At 46.7% G+C, this 17,121-nt stretch overlaps 1 protein-coding gene across 7 annotated transcripts in view; it reads left to right on the top strand.

The window, feature by feature from the left end:
• The window catches only part of LOC113406280 (BCL-6 corepressor-like), a 123,232-nt gene that overhangs the window by 44,985 nt on the left and 61,126 nt on the right, over positions 1-17,121 (top strand). For 6 of the 7 annotated variants that reach the window (XM_026650119.2, XM_026650102.2, XM_026650123.2 and 3 more), the window contains exon 1: positions 3,452-3,557. The exons of the other annotated variant lie outside the window; for it this stretch is intronic. The gene's annotated coding sequence lies outside the window, so the exon portion shown is untranslated. Of the gene's footprint in view, positions 1-3,451; positions 3,558-17,121 lie in introns of those variants that run through there. 7 annotated transcript variants of the gene reach the window in all.

Here is a 17,121-nt window from a genome sequence, read left to right as displayed (position 1 = left end):
AGTTTGGTCTTTTCTCAAGATAATTTGAACGGAATAGTTCTAAAAATACATGTGAAACAGGGCCCTTTATAAACTAAGGGCCGGGGTAACTGTTTCATTACAACATGTAGATTTTATATACACTGTGAATCAGGAAATGTAAAGAAAGAAAATATTTTTTGACAGAGAATTAACTCAGTCCAATAGCAGACTTTACCCACAAGGAGAGGGGAACCTATAGTTCTACTTTTCAAGTAAAAAAAAAGCAATTTAATTAGTTGTTTCCCCAGGGGAACAAAAATACCAGAGGCCTTTCCTCCAGCTCTGTGTCTGTAACCACGTGTGTTCAGTCTAATAACTTTTAATGTCTAGCCCTAAAACGTCTTTATAAAAAAAATAGCGTTACAAGGTAATGGGCCAGGTGTCCTTCTGCTTGTTATCAGAGATTAAAAAAACCTGTGGGATAGTTTTCAGATGTAAACCCCATAAACTTGGAATAAAATATAGAAACTTTTTTCAGTGTTTGAATGTGAACTCTTAGTATCATCACAGCAGAAAACATCTCAGATGCTCAGTATATTTGTAAGGCACTTGTCACTGTTTCCTTAAGCCTAGGTAGCTACCTACTGCTTAAAAATCCCATTTCATTTGCATCAGCTGTTTTTAGAGGCTCCAGGGCAAGGCAATTCAGTTGTGTGTCTAGAGTTTCGGGTTTCAAACAGTTGATATTTCACTTCTGCTTTGAGAGGGACGATATTTTTAAATAGATACATACCGAAAGCTAAAATAGTATGAATAAAATCTCACAGAATACCAACTCTATTGTCAGAACTTTTTTATTTTGTATCTGACTGGTAAAACACTGTTGGTAACTAAGATTCATAACTTCATTTGTTTTTTTTAGTCCAGTCTTCTTTAGGAACTTCTGTTTTTCCACCTTTAAAGATAAGTCACTCCTATCATTACAAAATAAACCTTTATGAACCAATACCTTTGTGCCCGTATTGAATAGGCACCTTTTAAAATCAAGGTTAAAGGTATGTAAAAGTACTAAGGTAAACACGTTATGAAATTTCTCACACTGAATCCTCCACGTAGAGATGAAAAATGCAATAGGCTAAATTGCCTGTTAACCATGCTCTATCTGGAAAGAATTAACAAAGAACAGTACTAATAAAGGCCCGATCCTGCTTCCATTAGATGCAAATGGCAAAACTCCAAATCACTTCTATGGGACCGGTATCGGGCTCCAAAGATTACTTGTGTGAGTAAAGCGAGCAGGATTTCCCCTTAAGCATCCTTAAATGGGGGTAGGGCTATGCTGTAGTCTCTCTTCTACTAACGCTATGAAAAATTACCTAGCCCTTTATATAACTATACCGCTAACGCAGAGCAACCAAATAAATGTCTGAGTATCTGTCAAGTCGGGCGTTACGAACATGAAATTTACCAGCTGAGCTGCCTGAGCCAAAAGCTGCGCTGCCAAAGTAAATAGCTGCAGTAGATAACCACCAGCCCAGCGATTGAAGGGCTCCAAAACCCGTGCAGAAATCTTAAATCGGCAGTAGAAAATCCCGGAAGGAGAACTGCGTTCTTCACGCGCCACCCCACCGCACTATTTCCAAACAATTCACACGCTATGAAAATGTGTTGAGTCTCAGACTTGGATCAGGCAAAAGATTGATAATCAGGGTGGCATTTCCACACCGAAAGCGAGCCGTTGAGAAACGGGAGAAGAAGGGAACTGTGGGGATAAGTAGAGCAGTCCAGTGGAGGGGTATGTGTTGATGAGAAGGAGAAGCTGAGCGTTGCGATGTGGAGAAAGACATTTTTGGGAAAAGGGCTGAAGGGCGATGGACGCAGTACGGGAAGTGGGGGGGAGCGAAGTGGAAAGTGTGTTTCGGAGCGGGGGGATACAGGCAATCTTCCACTCGAGGACGATTGTGAATGAGAATTTAAAGAGTGACTGTGTTGTGGCGCGGGGGGAGGTGGGGAAAACACTTGTGAAGGAGAAGCGGGGGAGGGCCGGGAAAGCCTTGGGGGGCCGGGCGGGCTGGGACTGAGAATGAAGAGGCTGATGGGGCAGCGGCGGGCTTGATCAGGAAACAGTATTTCGGGAGTGCCAAGGAGAGCGAGCGGGAGGGAACAAAGAGGCACTCCGGTTGGGGAAGGGGTGCTGCGAGTGGGGCTGGGGCGGCTGAAGAAAAAGAGCGCTTCACCTGGGGGCGCTGGGCGTCCCCTCACCTGAGCAAGTGCAGGCGATTCGGAGTAAGACCGGCAAGTGGGAGCAGGGAATAAAGAGCTACCCCTCCCCCAACACTGCCACTCGGGAAGGGGGCTGCTGCGAGAGGCTCCGTGTCGGGAGCAGAGGGAGGCCGGCGAGCCTGGGGCTGCTCAGACACGGCGAGGAGCAGTGACGAGCGCTGCGGGGAGAGAGGAGGCTGGGAGCGAGGCTAAAAGGTGTGCGGCGGAGGGAGTCGCGGAAAGGGGGCCCGAGAGCCCACGCCACGCGCGGGAGCGGGGCCGAGCCGGGGAGGCGCGCGTGGAGCTGGGCCGGAGCCGGCCGGGCGCTCCCCGGCGGCACCGTGCTGGGGCTGAGCGGCACCCGGCGCGCTGTCTGGCTGAGCGAGCTGCTGCCGCTGCCGGGCTTTGACAGCTTGGCGGAGCGGAGTGAGCGGAGCTTTATGGTAATTGCGGTTCTCCACTGGCCTTCTGGGTAGCGAGCGAGGGGAGCAGCGGCGCGGGCGGGGGAGACACTTTCCTCTCAGCCGCTGCTGGCTGAGGAGGGCGCGGAGTCTCCCCGGGACGCCCTCAGCTTTGGGGCGGGGGGAGGGGGCCGAGTGCCAGCCCGCAGGGGCGGGAAGGGGGAGCGGCCGGCCGGGGGCAGGGAGAGAATCAATTAAGGGACGAGAAAAGCCTCGGAAGGGAAACGCGGGCGGGGGGTAACTTGCTCCGGGAGAGCGCGGTGGCGGCGCTGCTGCTGCTGGCGGCGGCTCCCTGAGCTCAGCGCCCGCCCGCGGGGGGGAGGCGGCGGCGGCTGGAGCAGGAGGAGGAGGAAGGGGGGGATGTGAGGGGAGCGCGGCGTGCAGCACACGGAGCCCGGGCTCCCAGCGGCAAGGGGAGGAAGAGCGGCTTTCCCGGCGGAGGGGGGATTAAATCCCCAGCCACACACACAAAGCCGCGGCCAGGCCACTGGAGACGCCGGCCCCGCGGCGGGAGCGCGATGTAGGAGGGCAGCCGGCGCCGGCAGGGGACACTCAGCCCGGAGCGGCCAGCAACATGGCGCTACCAGCCCAGCGCCCGCAGCCCGAGTGAGCCTCGCGGGCTACGGAGCCCAGGCAGCCGCGCAGCCCTCGCCGCGGCCACCTGCCCCGCCAGCCTTTGCTGCCCCCCGCGCGGCACGGAGCGCCGCCAGCCCAGCGCCGCAGCACGGACACACTCCCCGAGAGGGGGAGGGGAGCAGCAAACTTTTTGCATCCACCCAGCCTGAGCTTCCCTTCCGGGGAGAGGAGGGGACTACAGCCCCGGGACCCAGGCGGCCGCACTCGGCGCTGCTGCTCTCCCAGCCGGAGCGCAAGGTCAGTGCTGCTCGAAACCTCGGTGCTGCGCGGAGTCCCTTCCCCCGGCCCGCGGGCGGCTGGGCTCTGGGGAGCGGCCCGGCCCGCCCTGGCGCTCCCCTGGAGGACGTGGGGCGAGGGCTCGCTTTGTGGCAGGGCCAAAAGCGATGAAAGGGGCAGCGAGCCGAGCGGGGCGAGGGGGTGGCAGGCAGCAGGCGCTGGGGGCGATGGGGCCTCCTGGGGCGCGCCTCGCGGGCGTGGGTGCCGCGGAGTGGAAGTTTGTCGGCTGTTGGCCTGTAGAGATGCCCCCAGGGAGGCAGGGTGGGGTAAGCGAAGGGGAAGCTGCCGGTCGCGCTCTGTCTGCTCCCCAGCAGGAAAGAGGAGGTGGGGGGTTCCCGTCGTGTCTCGCTTTCCGCTCTGGAAAGGGCTGTGAAAGCCCCACCTCTGGCAGCCGCCACGGCTTGGCTCCCGGGGGAAGGGGGTGGGGGGCACTTTTAAATCAGGGGAGAGGGAGGGCACGTATTCTGTGGCCTCGCGTTCGGCTTCCCCTCCACGCCAGTGCATCTGGTGGAGAAGCCCAAGCGAGACTAGCCACATTCATGGGGAAGAGGCTGGGGCTTTCGGGCGCTGTTTGTTCCAGAGCCAGGTAAAGGGTGGACTTTTAACACTATTTTTAAAGGAGCTGCAGCTGCGTGAGGTTTTCTAGTTGATTTGCGAATGCAAAGGGGTTTTGTTCTTTGAAGCTGGGGGCCGCGGGGGGGGGGGGGGAGGGAGCCAGTCACCGTGGTTACCCGTTCAAAGATCATTGCTGGTGTGGGGTCCAGTCTGATGTAGAAGTTTATTCATTTTAAAGCTATTTTTTTGTGGAAAGAGAACTAGAGGGAGGATAGGAACTTGCTATCAAAGGCCGATCGGGGAAGGACACAGAGGTCTATTTTCTGCAAGCCCTCGCCAACTCCGAGGCTGGTCTGCGCAGCATATGGGGCATGTATTTGATGTTCGTGAAGCGAGTCCGGGGGCGATATTTGCGAAGGTTTCACGTTCCTCTTTTTTTCTCTCTTTCTTCTTTCTGCGATGTGTGTAGGATTCGAGGTTGCGGGGGGCGGGGGGACCAGTGACTGGTGTAACACTGACGAACTGTGGGATTGTGTTTAATGGTCTCGCCTCAGAGCTTGTTGCAGCATTAATTTCTTCTAATGAATCTTTTGCAGAAAGTCTGCTCATTGCTTTCATCTGCTCCGCGGAGCCTGCAGCTTTGCATTGGTGTTTTGTATTAAAAACGAAAAGAGCCTAGCTCGCCTACAATCTGGGAGCAGAGCCTGGTTGTTTCAAGGCTTTATGAACTTTTCCGTGGTGAAGAGGTCATCGCTCCCTATAAAGTGGGGATTGGCAAACGGCTGCGTAGCCGACCCTACTAGTACGATCTGGGAACAAAGATAAAAAGGAAACCTCCCCCTAAGGTGGTGTTAAGTGCAGTCTTGAGTATTTCTTGCCGTGGCGTTGGAAACAGACACCAGCCACCGAAATCAATTGTTACTAGGTGTTTAATTCAGCGTTGCCAACAGAATTGCATTTTTACCCCATATCGCAGAACATTTACATTCTGTTAACCTTGGAGAATCGTGTCTGGCTGCTTCTGTCACGCGAGTCCATTAATGTAGCTTCTTCACTGAGACGTCGGTGCTTATATATTTGTCTAGGATTCGGTGCAATTGCATAGGTGTACGCGGATTAATTTCCCTTTCAGTTTTTAAGTGGAAGCCGTCGGTTTTTGTGAGAGGAAGACAAGACAACGGGCACCTTAACTGCTTTTAGGGGATTAGGAAGGCGAGTGTGTTGGGGGGATGGGAGGGGGGTTATTTTTTTTTTCAGGCAGGGGTTGCGGTTTATCTCCAGTTCAGCTCTTTGAATTGCTGTGACAAATAGGTGACTGAGAGTTAATTAGGAAGTATGCTCTGGATCAATGAGTTGCACAGCTCATTAGCTATTCCCCAGATTTTTGCAGGATTGGACCTCCACCTCTAATACCGTCCCTCTTGAATACGCATCTCCTAGGGAGAGCTAGAGACAGAGCAGCACTTCGGTTGACTTGGATGGGTGTGAAAGGGCGTGATTAAGAAACATTTAAGTTTTCAGGTTAATAGGTTTGTTCACAAGCGGAGCGGGCTGTTCTTCTGCTTCCACGCTGACCCTATCTCTCTCGAAGGGCGGGGAAGGCCCTGGCACTTTGAGCTAAGTATTATGATCGTGGAATAGAAAAAGTGTGTGTCGTAGCAAACGCTAAAAGAGCAGACAAAATCCTATTTGTCAGGCATGAAGGTGGGCTGTTTTGAAGGCTACACATGTACAGTGAAGGATTATGTTGCGGACACTGTTTCTTTATTTCCTTCGCCATTTCTAAGGTGAGTGGCGGAGGCTGAGGGACCGGGAAAGGGCTTCTCCTGGTATTGTTTGTCCGTCTGTGATAGATCGGTCTAGACAGCCGTTCAGGCTCCCTGCGAGCTCAAGAACCGGAGCCTGAAAGGGAGAGTGGGGGAAACCGAGAGGAAAAGGTCACCGCGATATTTTTTGTTAACCCTTAAAGATGAGGAAAATCTAGATGGCTGGTGTGGTTAAAAGAACCGGAGAAGCGATTGGAATGAGCCCGGAGGGAAAGGGAGCAGCGCTGTGGATCGTGGGTTTACCCCCATGCATCTAATTGCATTTTAAGAGCTGTTTCCCACAACAGGAAGAGAGTTTACGAGGCGAGTGCCAGATTATTTCGTTCCCAGAAGTTTCCTCTGTTTAGAAACTCCGAGGAGCGCGTTAACCCCGTGTCAGATTGGTGCGGGGCCAGACAAACACAGAGAGGCGCACACAGGCTGAGCCTGGCGTGCAAGGGGCCCCGCGAGCGAGCGAGCGAGCGGAGCACGCAGTTAGTGTTTCCCCATCTCTTCCCTCCGCCTCCCTCCCCCGGGTCACGATGGAAAACCCACAGCGGAGATTCACAACCACTCCGGGCGAATACCGAAAGGAAAGCGAGTTTCCGCGAGAGCTTTTCAGATCGGATCAACTTCTCCCCTCCCACCCCGAAGCCCTAATGACCTGGGGGTGGGGAGGGAGTCGACTTTGTTTTATAGCACCGGGCTGCCCTCGGTTTGTTTAATGTATACACTGAAAGGCAGACAAACCTACCTCCGGTTGTTTTGAAGCACAGCGGACTTCACAGGGAGGGTCATACCTCGTGGCCCGAAAAGGCAAACAGGGACTAAGGCTTCCGTTCCTCTTTGGGTTACTTTGAGTGGCGTATGGGTTTTCCTTTTGTAATAAGACCTTGTCAGTGGAATACAGGCGACCGTGTTGTGTAAGCCTATGCGGTGCAGATTAAAAGGAGTTAAGGCTCCAGAGCCGTAGATAAAAGCTGGTTTGTGTTGGATTTGCCTGCAGCGCAGACCATCCTCATTCCTCTTTGTCTGAGCCCTGGCTCCGGGCGCTCCAGCCTTATTGGAAATATTCCCGAGGAGTCAGCGCAGAGCCAGGGCAGCAGGCAGCTCAGCGTTTATTTACACTTCCCATCTAAATACATCTCTAATTAGATAGAAGCAACACCGGAAATGGTAGATTGGTTGCATAGCTCATAGAGACGAGTACCAATAGACCCTACAGATTTTCCCTCTTCTCCCCCCCCCCCCAAAAAAGAAAGAGCCCATGAAAACCAAGCCAAGAATCTGGAGACTGAACTGAAATAACCTCGTAGTAAACCACACAGACCTATTTTGAGGTTATTCTAATGTTAAAGAAGTACTTAAGGTAGGAGAACTGAGGGCCCAAACTGCGGTGTGAGTGGTTATTAATATATGTCTGGGGTCTATACTAGGCTGGTGGACAGGCTAGAGTGCAATAGGCACTGAGTCCCTATCCTTCAGTACCAGGATGCGATCCTTATCTATAGACGCCTTGCGATTTAGCTAATTTCATAACAGCCCTGCCCAAAACAGTTCACTTTCTTCATAAACAGGGGCTTTAAAAAATCAGGACGGTTCATAGCCATTCTAAGCTAGTATTTAGAGGATTCAGTAGAATCACTGATGGAGAATTTTGGTTAGTCCTAGGATTGAAAAACAATACACAAGGTTTAAATCCCATTGGTTCTTAATTTGTGGACATAAAAAATGTAAGGCCACCATTAAAAAATTGAACAATAGGACATAAAAGTCTGAATTATAGGAATGAAAATCTGTGACTCTCCCCCTCCCCCCAAAGAACCTTACAACTTTGAAAATGGAGTGGTTAAAGGACTAATTCAGTCTAGAGGCCTCATCTTGATCCTGGTAGTGCGGGTGTAAAATACTGTAATTCCATTGACAAGGGAGTTAATTCCTATTTTACTCAGGCCTTTTAATGTCGGCTGATGTACACAAAAGGCCACTCAGCTATCTGTTCGTAGGACTTGGATAGTGCAATACACTTCATTACACGGATGACATGTGATACTGTCTCTTACGTCTACATCTATAGCACATTTTAGTGTGGGCCTTTAAACAGCAGTGCATAGGGTAGGAACAGCAGGCTTAATACTTCCTCCTTAAACTGATGTTTAAAAATAAATGGTAGCTAGGATGAATGTTATGCTTCTTGCTTTTTGCAGTAATCTAACCACTTAGAGATCAAGTAGATTCCTTCCAGCGAGCCAGACTAACCCCTTTTAACTACGTCGAAAAGCTCTCGCTGTGTGTGTATAATGAGAGGCAGAGGAGGCCTCATCTGCAGATAGGGGGAGTTCCCTTGTCCGTGAGCAGCACTGGCTATATGTAATCCTTGTGTCCTTTCACCGAAGAGGCTGATAGGGAGTATTACTCTGAATCGACCTTTTCCCTCAGATCTGTTCGGCTGTCAGGACTTGAACCTTTAGCTAGAAGCCTGAACGATCTTTCGAGCAGAAGTTAATGAATGTTTCACAAGGGTTTCTCTGTCATGTGTAGCACCTTTTAATGGATGAGTTGACTAGTTAGGGACAGAAAGCAAGAAGGCCACCAGCTCACAGAAAACAGTTCTCTTAGAGAAGTTCTGTTAATTTGTAGGAGGCGCTTCTATTTTTTCTTTTTGCCGCACAACAAAACAACCTTCAGCTAGTATTAAGATTTTCCTATATAGCTTTCACCAGTGGGACAAGTTAAGATTTTTGCATTACTCCCCCCCCCGTATATGTATATGCTGTAGGGGTTATTTTGGTGCTATTTTTCTGTATGAAATTTACCTTTATACATTAATAGATTTGGTGCCCTGTGATTAGGCATGCAAGGAAGTGCGCTTGGAGAAGACCCTGACAGCATAAAATATAATTTGTGATCTGAAAGACAGTTTCCAGTATAATCTCATTATGCACCACAGACTCCCGGTGTTATTTTGTAGAAGGCGGACAATGATCAATTTACATTGACCTGGGGCTGGGCGAGCTTTTAGATGGTAATTGCCATATTGATTTGCATGCAGAGAGGAGACCTGCTAAAATTAAAGACCGGAAGCTAAATTAAACTAAATTTATTGTTTAGGTGCAAACTAAAAGACCTGTTAAAGTGTAGGGTAGAGTTTAAGAATCTGAAACTTGGAGAGGAAAGATGTTTACATTGCTAGTCCCTTTAAAAATTACATATTCTTAAAAAGTGGAATGTAAATACCCAGTTTTGACAGAAAGTATATATGCCAATTCTGTGTCATGTAAGCATTGCTACTTTAAAAAAAAATTGTATAATAAAATCCTTGCTTTTTTTCAATCCCCTCCCCCCAAGTCCCTTTGTGATTTGTTTCCTTAGTGTGACAGTAAACACACACATGCTTTATTTGAATAGAACAATTAAAGTAGAAAGTACAGACTCCACCAACTACACTGGAAATTCTTTGTATAGAGTTGAGTGTAACCCTAAGGAAAGAGAGTAGGCTAGAAGTTCCGCTCTACATCAGTACTCACACCAGTAAGTACTTCATGCATGTATTATCACCTTAATTTATTATCAGCAAGATCACTTTTTTAATAATATCTAGCTCTTATATAGTGTTTTTTATAAGTAGATCTCAAAGCACTTTACAAAAAGGTCAGCATCCTTATCCCCATTTTACAGTTGGGGAAATTGAGGTGGGAGAGCGGTGAAGTGGTTTGCCCAAGATCACCCAGCAGATTAATGGTAGAGACAGGATTAGAGCCTAGGTCTGCTGAGTCCCACTCCAGTGCTCTATCCAGTAGGCCACAAATTAAACTTTCCCCTTAAATTATGCTTAGCAAACATGTAGAACTCTCATGCCATTAAAAACTGCAATAACATAACAAATCTCTATGCTGTCATTCACTTTACAGATGTCTCAATGTATTTTAGTATGGCATAGGTATGTCAATACTGTCTTAGCAGTTACTTGTAAGAGTTCTGGCTCAACTTTAAAATAGATTAAAATTAAAAAAATAGATAAAACTCTTATCCTAAGTGTTCATTTAAAATACTCTGGAATATATCACCTAGTGACCCTTGCCTTTAAATAGCTTTATACCACAAAATACTTAGGCTCATGTTCTTAGTTTTAAAAGTCCAGGCAATGGGACAATTGAGCACTCCAAAGTAATTGATGTTTGCATTCACACATCATCAGGAATCATATTTTTGTATAAGTCCAACCACTCAGTAGTTCTGTAGTATAGGCACTAAACCCTATAGACATTTTACCTAAATAACTAAGAAAATATTAAAATTACATCTAGGTTCATGCTTTGTGTTAGAACTAATACCCAAACAAAAACACTACCTGTGTGGAGGTTTCTTTTGTGTACCCAATAGGAAGGAGGAAAGAATTAAATTAATCCAGTTTTATATTTGGTTAGTCGCACTTCCTCTGCTAAGGTTGGATATTAGCTGATGTTAATTTTTTTTTTTTAATGTTGCAGCATATAGACACACAGAAGTGAATTAAGGATTGAGAGGCAGATTCTCAGTATTGCTTTGAATTCTCAGAAAACTTTTTTAATGGTATTAGAAGGGACAGAGACAAACCCATTTTCACTGGAAGATCTGATGCTGCTGTGACCCAAACATCTTCCACATGATAATTTAGGATTTTGGATAGGTACCACCCGGGTTCCTTAATCCACCCACTGGTGCTATAGAATCTAAATTCATAGGGACCTTTTAATGCACATATTATTGCTAAGACAGACAGTAACATGTTTTTAGAGTCACACTATTGAACATTTAGCAGGGTATTTAAAATCACCTATAATCTGGGTACCATAGTTTGCCTACTAAAATAGTTGTGAACAGAAGTGTGTGTGCTTGCACACAAACTGCACTCTGAATCTCCCTAACTCATTCATCCCTATATCCAATTGTATTAGCCCTCATTGTGGGAATTACTTTTAACATGTCACTCCCAGACATTATATGTTGTTAGGGTCAAATTTAATTGGCCCCTCAGGAAGCAGTACCTTTTACATACATCCCCAAATATATCAATCAAAACACTTTACAGGTTTATGTAGGGGCTTCATTAGCACAATTAACTATAGAGGTATCAATTTGGAACTCAAAAAAGGCCCATATACAGTACCTTGGCTTTCCAAGGTCTGCCTGGATATAAAATCAGGGGAAATAACACTTCCCAATTCCAGCCAAAGCAATTAGGTAGATCAGAACAGTACTATGCAGCAGGAAGTGGTCTTCCCCTCATTTCTCCACTTCTTCTGGTCCAGTGAATTGTGTCCTACCTATGTGTGGCCAACATTTGCTTCAGCCGTGTTAGCAAATCCTCCACAAGGCCTATGTCTTTGCGGGAAGATGGGCAAGGTCTGGGCTCCCACAGCTTGACCAGGCTGGGGCCTGAGGGGAAGGTTGGCATAGGCATGTTTGAGGTAGACTTCAGCTAAAGCTGACCCAAAGTACATCTGCCTTTTAAAAAAAACAGCTGTAATGTGTTTAATGGTAAACATTTTAATGGCTATGTGACTTGACATTAAAAGGGCCCATTAAAAAGTAGCTGTTGGTAGATGAAGTCAGATGATCCAGTCAGAGAAGAAAATATGTGAGATGTAAGTTTTAAACTATCACTTTCCCCATAAGTTAGTGAGGTTGGGAAAGAGGAGAGGGCCCTCCTGAGCAGACATTTCAAGGTTGTTTTATTTTTGCTATAGAAAGAACGCATTTTCAATAAACTGTATTGGCTCTCCTCTTTATACAAATTGCTGGTATGAAAGAAAAGCAAGCCTATATGCATGGAGGCAGGCATAAGCTAGTGAGATCAGGTTTCCGACTGAGCTCCCGGAGGAGAAGTGAGCATTTGATTGAAGCTACACTTGGTTCTTGGTTCCCAGGGGACAGCAGCCCTGAAACACGAGAGCTCTCCCTCCCTCCCTCTCTCTCTTCTTCCTCTAAAAGCCTTTGTGCTGAAAGAGCTTCAGTAGGCACGAATCGCTGGTCTCTCACAAGAATGTGTTGCAGCCTTTGCTGACATTGTTTTGTTAGCAATGGGTTTTACCAGGCAAGCAGATTTTTAGCTCCGTACAGGCAATGAATAGTCGATGCCACCAACCTGCAAATACCTACTGGAATAATTTACAGGGGAAGCTGGCTGGGAAGTTCAGTGCAGACCCACCGCGTCAGTAGTGGCCACTGTGCCTGCCTTGAGAAACGTTAACCTAGAGCAATAGCTGGGCCGAGATGAAAATGCTCTTTAAAACAAAACAAAAAATCGTCAGTCTTTTCTTGCAGTCGGCGGTCACAAAGCTATATATTGTGCATCCGGGAGCTATATATTGTGCATCTCAGTGCCGGTTCTCATAGTCTCTTTATCAAATTTAATCTATTTTTAAACTCTTAGGCAAAATGGCTTACTGTTAAACATTTCTGTAAAGATATACATTCCAATTAATCATACATAATTTAGCCAAGAATAAATTAAAGGGAGAAAATATACTTTGTCAGTTCTAGCGAAATCTCCACCTTTCCCTTCGCAATAGAAAATTTACACATAATGGGAGAGATATTAGCACAAGTGTAATCAATGAAAGAGCAGGCAACTTATAGCTAACGTGCTGTTTAATTATTGTACAGAGTATTTCACAAGTAAAGTCTGATTTGCATCAGAATAGTAGATTTTTAAAGTAGGAAAGGAGAAACTGCACGTGCATGATTTAAGATTCAGTTTAGAAACATTCTTAAGACTTGAGTGGGATCAATAGAGGTGACAGTTTATTTTAACTGGACATATGGAGATAGAAAATAAAGTACTTCTTCTGTTCAAGTTTTTGGGACAATAAGGGATGTCCATCGTGGGATAATCAATATATGTGCAGAGCTCAAAGCAAGAGGGAGGTGAAAGGGTGCAGGAAACCCAAGGGTAGTCATGTAAATATGACACACAGCCCGTTTCATTTGCTATGTCAAACTAAAGGCAAACAGATTTGACTCAATATCTTAAAATCTAATCGTAGTTGCCTTACTCGCTCCTAAAGTCACTGGGGATATCAACCTGAGCAAAGCCATCTGGAATGGTCCATTATGTAGATTCGGTATTGTAATGCAGCAAAAGAGGGTTGTTTCTTACGATAGGCCTTCATGATGGGGAAACTTTATAACAAAAATATCTTAATTAAAGACGAGCTGGGGGTGCAGTTTGCACCGATTCTGACGATTATGGAAAGTCAGTTTAATAGAAAATAAAGGAAACTTGTCCTCACCCCCCCCCCCACCCGTATGGGGGCAGCCAGTGGTATCCATTCAGTCATGACATTTCTGCAGCAGAAGAAGGGGCCTTAAGCTTCCAAACGCTCCAATGACCGAGACATAGTAAGGGGCACGGCGTACTTTACACGAGAAAGTCAAAGCTGCAGCTGTGCTTTGGGGCTTCTTTTGACGGGAAATCAAAAACAATTGAAGTTGTGACCAAACTTTATTATCAAAGAGAGGAGTGTGTGCGCGTGCTTGGTCTGTCTCGAGTTTGGAGAAAAACCGAAATATCGTCTGGTGGGGAAATTAATAAAAGGAACTCCACTGTATCGGACAGCAGCAAGATTCTGTTTGAAAAATCGGATGAAACAAACACGGTTCTCTCCACAGTAGGAGTGGGGTAGAGGGGGTTCCTTGTTTGGACTAAACCAGCTGCAGTAGTTGATGCTACAGCACTGAAGGCAGACACAATGCTGCTGTTGTTGGTTTGATCTCGAACTGTGGATTGTTAGTCTGGATTTAACTATGCGGTAAGGGGCGGGGGGGGGGGGGAGAATGTGAAGGCTGTTTACAGCTAGTGCAAATAATGTGACAGCTGTTGGAGCGCGAGTAGCCTGCGCCTCTTCGGCACCTACAACAAAGCTCTCACTATGGAGGCAGCAGTAGCACTTCAGAGCGCTCGCACAGATAGCGGCGGCGCGGATTAAGAACTAATGAGCTGGGCTGGGGGGTGTGTGTGTGTGTTGCTTTTTAATGTAATAGTTTGAGAGAGGGGTGATTTTTCTCATCATAACTTGTGTGCACATACCTGGGCTAAATTTCAGACAGACCCCTTGCTATCGCAGTTGAGTAATACACCTGTAGGGGAAAAGCTCTTCCTGGAGTGGAGGGTCTCTCTAAAACAAGAGACTAGATAATGACTTCAATTCCTTTTGTTAAGCTTGAGAGTGAGTCTAAAGGTCAAATTCTGCCCTGGCCGTCAGCAAGGGCAAACGCAGGGACAACAGCGGGCTTGGAATTTGGCCAAAAAAAAAAAAAAAAAAATCTTGGCTACTAAGCCCTGCTCCCTTTCCTGGAAGTGGGTAGAGTGCTGAAATGTGCATATACCAGGCCAGATCCTATTGAAGGCAATAGCAAAGTTCCCCTTGAATTCCGTGAGAAGAAAAGCAGGCCCTGTGGTGCAGGGGATTGTACACATGGGATGATGATGATCTGAATTTCCCTTGGACTGAGCTGATAATGTGAGATGACTCCAACTTGGACAGCATTTCTCAAAACAGTATGGTGAATCGCATCCTTTGTTTTTAATGCAGGTGCTGCTGTAAAAGAAAGTTGTTATCCTGAGATCAGTTGTAGGCATTCTCTGATCAACTAGACAGTATGTTGTCAGGAGGGTATGTAAGATTCTGGGTCAAAAACAGCTTCAAAAAAGTAAAAACGAGAAAGTAATTTGTCAGGCTAGATCTCTTAAAACAAAGGCGTTTTAAACTTAAAGAGAAATTCACTACCTGATTCTGTCTGTCCTTAAGGTTTCCTTATGTATCCAAACCCAGCCCGCATGATTAAGAACTGTAGGGTCTGCCTATATTTTCAAATTAGGTAGTTTTAACTGCAACAGAAAATCGTTATGTTTTTACACACAAAGTAATCTCTAAAATCTATTTTCGTTTGGCCTGGAACTCTTTAGAAAGACAAAATTTCACATAGTGGGTATAATCTTCGTTTAAGGGTGACTGTCTTTATTTTTCTTCAGTCTCCCTCCGGCCCACCCCCCCAATACTGTTGGGTCTTTATGAATAATGTCGTGGTGTTGACGGCGGAAGTTACTCCAATAGTAATTCAATAATCTTAGCGTCAATGCTATAAATTAATCTTTTATATGACGTATGCCATTTCTGTAGGAACGTTGCTTGCGAAACTAGTTTCGCCTTGAAGCTAAGGCGGAAAGATAAACAAGTCTACGTCGCCAAAATACTGGCACTCTCTTCCTTCTTCCAAATCTTTTAAAGTCACGGAGCAGTATTTCCAGGATTATAGTACTGCCTCTGCGGAGGGACTGTCACTGGCTTTAAAAAAAGCTAATGCAAATTAGAGAAAAATAATTTTCTTTCAGAGATATGCAATGTATTAGTCACTTGTTATCGTGCTTAGAGGCAGACCTCATTTGCGCGTCTGCCAACTCGCTCACATCTGCTCAGAGCTGTTCAGGGCATTTTAACCTTGGCGGTGTAGTGTCGTAGTCCCACGGATCAAGAGCGAGTAATTAAAGCTCTAAGCAGCAGCAAAAATTCATAGCCGCCCATCTGCATAGCAGTTGCTTCAGTGCTTTGTTTCGGTGCTGAGTTCTAAGATGAAAAAACAGAGATTGCAATGGTCCTTAGTGTTTCCCTGTATGACCGATGTGTGTGTGAGTCTTCATACAACTGTGGGGTATTAACCCAGAGGAACATCGCAAAACTTTGTATAGAAAGCCTGACTTTGCTTTTACAGTAACTTTCGGATTCACGTAATAAACGTACGTTTCTGATGTTTGAACAAGAGTTGTAAAATCAGATGACTGGCACATGCCTACCTGGTCTCTATAGGATAACTATTTCTTTAAACGGTCTGGAGAAGACGATGTGAGGGTTTGGGACCAGTAGTTATGTAAAAACGTGTAGATGTGCGCGCAGCTCCTTGTTTATAACTGTTGTCTAAAATGTTCCGTGATTTTCAGAAGTACTCGCAAAGTATTTCCCAGGAGGGGGAAACATTCGCATTGTAAACACTATATATATATATATATATATATTTTGAGGCGGGGTGGTACTCTTCAAGTATTGCTAAACATACGCCGACTGAGTTGTTTATAAGCCGCTCCAACTTCCCAAGCGCTTTTCTTAAATGATCGCTGAATATAACTATCTTGTGCCTACAAGAGTGCAGTTGAGTTACGCCTCCCCCCCCCCCCCTCAGCTGCATAGACAAAGTCCTGCGGGGAGCAGACGGATCCCAGGCTAGTTAAGCTAGATATGCTAGACAGGGGACCAAGTTTAATATCTCGCTGTCGGCGCGCCGGCCATTTGCTGTATAATGAGGAGCTGCTTTACTCTCCGGAGAGAATCGCCTTCAAACTGCCTCCTCTTGGTGATGGGTTGTGTGTCTGTCTGGGGAAAGGGGGGGAGGGGGCTGCTCCTAATCAATCAGCCTCTCAAAGCTGTTGCTCCGTAAATGAGGGAACCACAGGCACTGTCAGCCACAATTATGCAAAATCAACTCGCCCGTGATCAATATCTGCTAACATCCCCTGTGGATACTGCGGGGGGCGTGGGGGGGGGGGGTGCTCTCCCACCGTACGGTACAGCTTGAACTGGTGAGTGCGAGAGAAAGCAACGTGGATCAGGGGCGGTCAGAGGAAAACCAAGGGCGTATGTCCCATTAATCATTCTAGCAGGGGGTGCTGTGTGGGGAGGAGAAGGGGCCCGGAACGGTGGTATTTATAGCCAGATAATGCTGCGGAAATGAGTGCACCATTTCGCTCGGCTCTCACAGAAACAGGCGGACTTATCTATTCAATGTGTGGGGGTATTTTTTTTTTCCAACCTGAAGTTTCCTGTCGGCAAAATAAGCGGGGCAGGGTGGGATGGAAAATGCGTTTGTACAGGGAGCTGAGTTAGACGTGCACAGTGAGCCTCGCCAAAGCCAGACGTGTGTGTGGAGAGAAAGGTGGCTCAAGGTGTTTTTTTATTCTTCAAAGCAATAGCCATACGAAATCAACCCAACATGGAAAGTTCCTGAGCTGTAAGGACTCTGAAGGGTTAAGGGGTGGGGGAGCCCGGCCCTGCGCGCTCTCCCTTCTCCTCGAGACTCCGCTCGGCGGATGCAATGTTAGCTTAATTACCTGAAAGGCACATTTGTGCCAG

Source organism: Terrapene carolina, unplaced genomic scaffold (genome assembly GCF_002925995.2).
Source record: "Terrapene carolina triunguis isolate 2854851 unplaced genomic scaffold, T_m_triunguis-2.0 Scaffold24, whole genome shotgun sequence".
NCBI lineage: Eukaryota > Metazoa > Chordata > Testudines > Emydidae > Terrapene > Terrapene triunguis.
Note: the sequence above shows the minus strand (reverse complement) of the source record. Positions and strands in the feature narration are given on the sequence as shown.